The sequence below is a fragment of the Hyperolius riggenbachi genome, chromosome 3 (genome assembly GCF_040937935.1).
Source record: "Hyperolius riggenbachi isolate aHypRig1 chromosome 3, aHypRig1.pri, whole genome shotgun sequence".
NCBI lineage: Eukaryota > Metazoa > Chordata > Amphibia > Anura > Hyperoliidae > Hyperolius > Hyperolius riggenbachi.
This window is the reverse complement of record NC_090648.1, coordinates 208,304,656-208,313,859: the sequence shown is the minus strand read 5'-3', so window position 1 is coordinate 208,313,859 and position 9,204 is coordinate 208,304,656. Positions and strand designations below refer to the sequence as shown.

At 42.1% G+C, this 9,204-nt stretch overlaps 2 non-coding genes across 2 annotated transcripts; both read right to left on the bottom strand.

The window, feature by feature from the left end:
• Nucleotides 1-7,205: 7,205 nt before the first annotated feature.
• Nucleotides 7,206-7,279, bottom strand: TRNAI-AAU (transfer RNA isoleucine (anticodon AAU)). Its single transcript has one exon. It is a non-coding gene; the product is annotated as a tRNA-Ile (tRNA).
• Nucleotides 7,280-7,549: 270 nt separating this feature from the next.
• Nucleotides 7,550-7,621, bottom strand: TRNAD-GUC (transfer RNA aspartic acid (anticodon GUC)). The gene has a single exon. It is a non-coding gene; the product is annotated as a tRNA-Asp (tRNA).
• Nucleotides 7,622-9,204: the final 1,583 nt, after the last annotated feature.

The following is a 9,204-nucleotide window of genomic DNA, read 5'->3' as shown; positions in this document are numbered from 1 at the left end:
ACCCAAGATGTCATGCAACACCACTGGCATGGAGTACTTTCTGCTGAATTGAAACATGGAATTGTGTACTCCAGATGAAATAGGTAATCTGCTACCTCAGGGGATAAAAAAAGGAAAAAGTTTGCGCTTGTGTGGATGAATGTGTTGCTGCTAGAGGTGGGGTCGGCTCAGACCCAATGATGAAGGGGAAAATGTGTATAGTACCTCAGCGCAAAAAGGGGTGTGGAACTTGCCCCGGGCTATGCAAGCTCGCTCGAGATGTAAGCAGATGACAGTACAGTACCTTAATAGAGGTTACATCTAGCTGCCCAAATACTTGCTGTAATCCCGATCTCTGTATTTCAAGTAATCCCGATATCACAGCAGCGGGGGTTAAGAGCTAGCTCGCTCTACCACTTCCTGTTTCCGGTCCGTCCAGCCCTACTGCCAGTAGGGTGCGTGCTGCACTGCAATGTAGTTCCGTGCGCCAATAAAATCGCACCGGACAGCCTAAAAAAGAGATAGGCAACATATAGTGCAGAGAGTAGCGAAATGAGTGGCCACCGCTTAGGAATCACTTACTAAAAGCAGAGCTTGTTTATTGCACGTAATAAAACACGTAGACTCCTCTCCCGACTCGAGTTTCGGCTGTATGCCTTCCTCAGGGGGAGGAAGGCATACAGCCGAAACTCGAGTCGGGAGAGGAGTCTACGTGTTTTATTACGTGCAATAAACAAGCTCTGCTTTTAGTAAGTGATTCCTAAGCGGTGGCCACTCATTTCGCTACTCTCTGCACTATATGTTGCCTATCTCTTTTTTAGGCTGTCCGGTGCGATTTTATTGGCGCACGGAACTACATTGCAGTGCAGCACGCACCCTACTGGCAGTAGGGCTGGACGGACCGGAAACAGGAAGTGGTAGAGCGAGCTAGCTCTTATCCCCCGCTGCTGTGATATCGGGATTACTTGAAATACAGAGATCGGGATTACAGCAAGTATTTGGGCAGCTAGATGTAACCTCTATTAAGGTACTGTACTGTCATCTGCTTACATCTCGAGTGAGCTTGCATAGCCCGGGGCAAGTTCCACACCCCTTTTTGCGCTGAGGTACTATACACATTTTCCCCTTAATCTGCTACCTCAACTTTCATTATTTGCTGTACTGTCTGATTGCAACCAACCTGTGCTATTTTATGGTATGATAATGCTATTATACAGTACAAATTATGATTTGATGTACAATCTTGATTGCAAGCAATCTCTGCTTTTCCTTCACCTGTTAAGGTTGAAAAATTGTCACCAGTAAGGATCACAATCCCTCGGGGATACAGCTTGGGGCCAAGTACTGTACAGACATTCTATAAGAGTACAGCCTCACAATACATTCTGTTGTTATGGAGAGAGGAGCGATAACCGTGTGTGTGGTATGACAGCAGGGGAGTAAGATTCGCTCCCGCAATGGATTCAATTTCAGGGGGCCGAGGGAGGGGGCGGGGAAGCGTGGAGGGAGCCCCGGCGCCTCTGTGGCCCATTCAGGGCTTTTTTTAGAAGCAGGCAGGGAGTAGCCCAGGAGGGGGGAGCAGTGGGCACACCTTACCTCGGGCCCCCCTTCAGCGATCCCCTCTCCAGAAATTAGAGCAGCAGGCAGGGAACACACCGGATTCACCTCTTCCGGGTTCCATGCAATGGAGCTCCATTCTTCTCTGTCTCCAGTGCTGCTTACTTTACTTCCTGATTAGTGGAGAAAGAGAAGACCGGAGCTTCATCGCATGGAACCTGGAAGAGGTGAGTCCAGCATGTTCCCTGCACGCTGGCCGCTGCTCTAATTTCTGGAGAAGGAGTGCTGAAGAGGGGCTCGAAGTGAGGGAAGGCGGAGTCGGGCCCCTCTCCCTGCAACTGTGTGTGCCTGCTGCTTCCCCCTCCAAGCTACCTATACTGGAGGCACCTCTACCTGGCTACCTATACTGGGGGCACCTATACCTAGCTACCTATACTGGGGAAACCTATAACTGACTACCTATATTGGGGCACCTATACCTGGCTATGTATATTGGGGGTACCTATACCAGGCTACTTTTACTGGGGGCACCTATGGCTGGCTACTTATACTAGTCTAGAGGCACCTATACTAGGCTACCTATACCAGACTACCTATGCTGGGAAAACCTATACCTGGCTACCTATACTGGGGGCACCTATAACTGGCTACCTATACTGGGGGCACCTATACCTGGCTACTTATACTGGTGGCATATATACCTGGCTACTTAAACTGGGGACACCTATACCAGGTTACCTATACCCTGGTACCTATACTGGAGCCACCAATACCTGGCTCAAACTAACCAGAAACAAAATTGAAAGGTAACCTTAAGTAAAGCTAAGGTGTTAAGTTTAACTTACCTGGGGCTTCTTCCAGCCCCTTCTAGTCCTTTAGGTCACTTGCTGCCCTTCTGGTCCTTTGCGTTCCCCTGCTGTGCCCCACTGAAAGCTTTGCAACTGAGCCCCATCACAGGCTACCGTGCATGTGCAGCCTCATCCTTGATCACGCTTTCATAGCCAGGAGCGTTCTGCGCATGTGCAGTTGCACATTTTACAAACTATGCATGTGCAGAATGCTCCTGACCATGGGAGCATGATCAAGGCCGGGGTTGCACAAGTGCAGAGGCTTTTTTTAATGACAGGTCTACCCTATAATAGTATATTATCACTAGCCGACCCGCGGCGTAGCATACGCCGCATAAGAGGGTAGAGGGCAGGAAGGGGGTATTGGGCACAGCGGCGGGGAGGGGGGTTGGACCCCCCCTCAACTGGGTCCCCCATTTGTGCTCTACCTCCAGCTCAGCAGGAACCCCCCCCCCCTCACCTAAGCACAGTAGCAGCCGCCACGGTTAGTAAGAGGCAGCGGGCGGGGATGACTCACCTCTTCCGTGTTCCATCGTGCGTTCCACTATCATCACTTCCTGCAATGCCGCACACTGTATTGATGTAATTTGTCTTTTTAAAACACAAGGAAATCTGCAATAATTCAGCTATAAGTGAACATTTGTGGTTACCCCCAATGCACTGCTACTAAAAATGAAAATTACCCTATTTTCCCCCTTGGTAAGCCAAGCAAACATCCAGAGCCGCTGGTGTATAGCAAATATATAGCTTTAAATTTTACACAGGCATATCAAACCCACATGTAGACAGCTTGTTTCAGACTTTTAGTCCTCATCAGTACTCCTACTAAAAAAAGCAAAGCTTGGTGTAATTTGCCTTCCTAAAACAGAAGGAAATATTCAATAATTCAGCTATAAGTGAACATTTGTGGTTACCCACAATGCACTGCTACTAAATATGCAAATAATTCATTTTCACCCTTAGTAAGCCAAGCAAGCATCCAGAACCACTGGTGTATCGCAAGCCTATAGCTTTAAATTTTACACAGCCGTATCAAACTCACATGTGACAGCCTGTTTCAGACTTTTGGTGTTCATCTGTACATGGCAGGGATTGATATGGCTGGATGAGATAGGGCTTGGACCAGTACAACAGAGTAACCAAGCAGCTCAGTGTGACTCAAACCACTCGGAATGTATAGGTGGATAAAAGGGACCAAAAAGACCTTCTACTAAAAAAAAATCAAAGCTTGGTGTAATTTGCCTTCTTAAAACAGAAGAAAATCTGCAATAATTCAGCTATAAGTGAACATTTGTGATTACCCACAATGCACCACTACTAAATACGTAAATTATTCCTTTTCACCCTTGGTAAGTAAAGCAAGCCTATAGCTTTAAATTTTACACAGTCATATCAAACCCACATGTGACAGCCTATTTCAGATGTTTGGTCCTCATCAGTACATAGCAGGGATTGATATGGCTGTATAAGATAGGGCTTGGACCAGTACAACAGAGTAACTAAGCAGCTCAGGGTGACCCAAACTACTAAGAATGTATAGGGGGATAAAAGAGACCAAAAAGCCCTCCTACTAAAAAAAAAAAAAGGAAAGCTTGGTGTAATTTTCCTTCTTAAAACAGAAGCAAATCTGCAATAATTCAGCATTAAGTGAACATCTGTGGTTACCCACAATGCACTGCTACTGAATATGCAAATTTTCCCTCTTTGCCCTTGGTTTGATATGACACTACTTCTTCTTCTTGCTTGGACCAGCCCCTTCTTCTTGCTTGGACCGGCCCTGGGGGCAGGGTGCTACTTCTTCTTCTTGCTTGAAGGTTGAGGCACTTACTCTATTATATATATAGATACTCTGACAACAACCATGCCTAAAGATGAATTTAAAGAGTGCTGATGCATGTCACCCTTTTGCTGCATGATGTTAAATAATGTTAAATATTGGCCAGCTGTTTTTATTTTTTTTACATTGTTTCTCCAATAGGTGCAGGTTATCAAAGGAATAACACACGCATGCGCACACTGGTCAGAAGCTGTTAAATATTTAAAATGTCAATTAACAAACAATAGTCAAAGTAACAGTATTGTAAAGGTTAATAGATGTGATCTGCATCACTTTAGCCAAGCCACTGATGCAGAGCAATAGATTTCATGTGTAGCTGTGCAATGCTGGTCACCAGTAGAACTTAGTGATGTGAATCCTTCATATTAACCTTGCTAGAATGCTGTCGCTTTGATACAGTTTGTTACACAATCTAATCTTCTGGTAGGCTGATGTGTGTACAATATAGACTGACACATGCAAACCCACTTTGTTGCACGTGACATTTTTCCTGTGTATTCAGGGGGCAGAAAGTAGAAGCGATTAAGCTTTCTAAATGAAGAATGTTTGTGAGATTAAAAAAATACTAACCTTATTTCATAGCATTTGTTTAACTCAGTTCTCATCAATGTAGAATGTAGTAAGGTGCTCCTTGCCCGTGCTACAGAGATTAAAGACATTGACCACAATTCACTAAGGGCAGTTCCGTAAAATAATTTAGGTCAGTAAAATACCACATTCTGCAATTTACACTTCTTTTCCATTTGGCATTTGGCAAGGTTATCTGTAAATCAGCTGTTTTCTGCATTTCCAAATGCAGTAATGCTTAGGGCCTGTTTCCACTACACGCAGATTGGATGCAGTCTGGATGCAGAAAAACTGACTCCAATTAATGTCTATGGGCCTGTTTTTACTAAACACAATTTTTCTGATGCAGATTTTCCCATAGGCATTCATTGGAGACAGTTTTTCTGCATCCATTCTGCATCCATTCTGCATTCAATCTGCGTGTAGTGGAAAAAGGCCCTTAGTGAATTGTGACCTCCATACCAGAGTATGTATATTAACTCCAAAATTGGTAGTTTTACACTTACACTGGGGCGCCTCCTCTTGCCCTGTATAACGTAGAATGTAATTCGCGCCACTTTGTGGTATTGTTTTTTTCTTTAATTAGTTTTTATTGAACAGTTTAAAAGAACATTTACACAACAGTGCGTGAAATGCATATATTAACGATAATAATACATAGTCAGTAGAGCATTTGCCCTGTCTAGGCAATAGCTATGAGTTCTACATTGAAAAGTGAGAAGTGAAAATATAGAAGAGAGATAAAAAATGATTGATATTCACCATTTACTGTAATTTGTTCATATTGTTTGATCCACAATCAGCCTGCATGTAATCATCTTTACTACTAGCAGCCATGAAAAAAAAACAGAGAGCACCAGCTGCCATTATTTATAACCACACCCCCTAAATAGGCTAAAAAGGTCATTTTTTCATAGATACATAAATGCAACAAGGCTCCCATAGTGTGATTGTAATTGGAAAAATTGGGAGACCAAAAACCATATCCTCTATGGAGCGCCACAACACCAATAATATAACCATATAAGTACAAGGATATATAGTAAAAAAAAAGTATTTTTTCAAGAGACAAAGAAGTTTCAAGATGATCTTAAATTAAAAAAAAATTGTTTTGTAAAAACAGAGTTAACAAATCTTCAAGCGAATTCATCTTTGCAATCAACATCCGATTATCAAGTACAAATAACATATGCTGAAATATGCAACTGTTTAAAAAGGCGACAGCGTCGACTTGTTTCGGCATAACCTTCTTCAGGCCTTCACAAACAATTGTAATCTGTAATATACAGGACAAAAATTGGGACGGGAACCATCTGGACAAAATCAAGCCAGGAAACACCACTTAGACGACCATTGGACACAGCACACAGGCAAGGTGCACCATGGGAGAGTGCACCTTTTTTGATAGATTAAAATGTGAGATCATCTTGAAACTTCTTTGTCTCTTCAAAAATACTTTTTTTTCCCATAGTGTGATGTGAGGACTTAGGCGCCTTCTTAAAACAGAAGGTATTTGCCATAATTCTGGTTGGAGTGAGCATATAATGTCTCCCATAATGCATCACTGTTGAATATGCAAATTAACCTTTTCTGAACCTGTAGGCTAGCCACACCTCCAGAGTCACTGGAATGTAATGATGTATCAGCTTGTTAAAGAGGAACTCCAGTGAAAATAATGTAGTAAAAAAGTGCTTCATTTTTTACCATAATTATGTATAAATGATTTAGTCAGTGTTTGCTCATTGCACAATCTTTCCTCTCCCCGATTTACATTCTGACATTTATTATATGGTGACATTTTTACTGTGGGCAGGTTATGTAGCTGCTCCTAGCTGTTTTGGCTGTTAGAGACAGCTGTAAACAGCTAATTCCTGTCTGTGAACATTGTTACATTGTGGCAGTTTGCCCAGAGTACCGCGGTCCCAGAGCATCTTGTGGGAGGGGTTTCAGCACAAAATCAGTATACAGCACCCCCTGATGGTCTGTTTGTGAAAAGCATTATATTTATCATGTAAAAGGGGGCATCAGCTACTGATTGGGATAAAGTTAAATTCTAGGTTGGAGTTTCTCTTCAAGTGTACAGAGCTACAGTAATCCAACATGCATACAGACTGTTTTGGATTCGTTGATACTCATTGGTGCATGCATAAATTAATGTGGCTCTATGGAGTAGGACTTCAAACACCCAGAGTTACAGAGTACCCAGCAAGCCCACGGTGAACCAGAACTCATTGGAGTGTGTATGGGGCTACAATAGACCAAGAAACCCTCTTAATAAAAAATGTTAAGCAAAACAAAAGTTTGTCAAAAGTTTTTGATCCTGTGTAGCCCCTTACACACTCCATTGAGTTCTTCTTCACCATGAGCTTGCTGGTTAGTAACTCAGTACTCATAAATGCAGTTGTAAAAGAACCAATTGGCCCGTACGGGGATCGAACCCGCGACCTTGGCGTTATTAGCACCACGCTCTAACCAACTGAGCTAACCGGCCAATATGCCATCAAATTACATGACACAAACCCTGTGGCTATGTATCATATACATTTTTTCCAAATTAGGGTGATACATTTAACACAATAATAATATGCAAAATTTAATCTAAATAGTGTATCTGTACAGCAGAGTTACTTTTTTATTTAAAAACACAGTAGCCCATTGTTATAATATTTTCTCCCAAATAAAAGTGTCAGGTAAGGTACATTGTTGAAGATGACACTTATGTTAATTTTAGCAAACAGGAAAGCAAAAAAAAAAAGTGCACCTCCCCGTCGGGGAATTGAACCCCGGTCTCCCGCGTGACAGGCGGGGATACTCACCACTATACTAACGAGGACTTGCTGAGTTAATATGCCTGTACACGGTGTGGACATTTACGCTATGAAGAACTTTATCTTTGGAAGCACTGCCATCTAGTGGTGAATTTTTGTAATAGCATGTTTCATTTTTCTTTCTTTAACTCATGAATCTCTGAGTGAAGTTCCATGGCTGGAGTGGGAATACACCTCCTGACGCTATCCTGGCTTATGCACAATTCCAACTGGCTCCAGCAATTTTAAGCTCAAAAATTTACCACAATCTATAATGTGTTTCTTGGTCAACAACCAATTTCGTTAGAAGACAGGCCATTAAATACAAGTATAAAAAGCATGTGTAGAAGTAAATAACATTATCAATATCTTATAATGCAGTTCACTGGTACCATTATTTGTGAACTGATTATTAAATGGTTTTAACTTTATTGTATTTTGCATACCCTTGTAATGTTTTTTTTATTACTATGAATACATTTGTGGATATAATTTCGCTTGATGTGTGCTACTTATATTGTATAATTTTAGTGTGTGTGGTTCTGTGCCACTTTCCCAGTTATTTTAAGTTGATTATTAATAAACTATTGTTTTCAGTGTATCATTTCTTTTGAGATCCACTTTTGGCTAAAAGTATTAGAGGCAGAGGATCAGCAGGATAGCCAGGCAACTGGTATTGTTTAAAAGGAAATAAATATGGCAGCCTCCATATCCCTCTCACTTCAATTGTCCTTTAAGAAAGCTGCCAAAATGGATTCTTTCAGCTGAGCAGCAGTGAATTACTATGGCAATATTGCCCTCTACAATTATTATTATGATTGTGAGAGGGATATGGAGAGGGATATTGTGAGAGGGATATGAAGGCTGCCATATTTATTTCCTTTTAAACAATACCAGTTGCCTGGCTATCCTGCTGATCCTCTGCCTCTAATACTTTTAGCCATAGACCCTGAACAAGCATGCAGCAGATCAGGTGTTTCTGACATTATTGTCAGATCTGACGAAATTAGCTGCATGCTTGTTTCTGGGGTTCTTCAGACACTACTGCAGCCAAATGGATCAGCAGGGCTGCCAAAAAATATGGCAGCCTCCATATTCTTCTCACTTCAGTTCTTTAAAGAAGATGGTCAGCTGAAGTGGACAATGCAGCAGATTACATTGTCATGGCTGTGGGTATCGTAGTGTATAATTATATTGTTGCTTTTCAGATTATCACAGGATAATAAGTACATAATAATTTTATCTGAAGGGCCAACAACATGGAAGTAAATTTACTTTTTCAAAAGTAATGTACCTTTTTTTTTACACTTTATTTGTTCATTAAGTACCGGCGGATGGTACATCAGGCGAAGCGGACGGGTGGTGATGCAAACAGAGCGGATGTAAATTGGCAGCTATGTGAAGGACACCAGTGCATCCTTTCTTTATTCAGCATCCTTCTGTCTCCATCCCTGTGATGTCTCTGCCCCCTTGACCCAGTGGCATTTACATACACGGGGCCAGAGACGCCATGGGGTTGGAACCTGAACACCACACCGTCACTGATAGTGTTATCCATAGCACGGGGGTGGTTCTGTTAAGTGTAGGTAGAGGTAGATTAGTGTAAGGA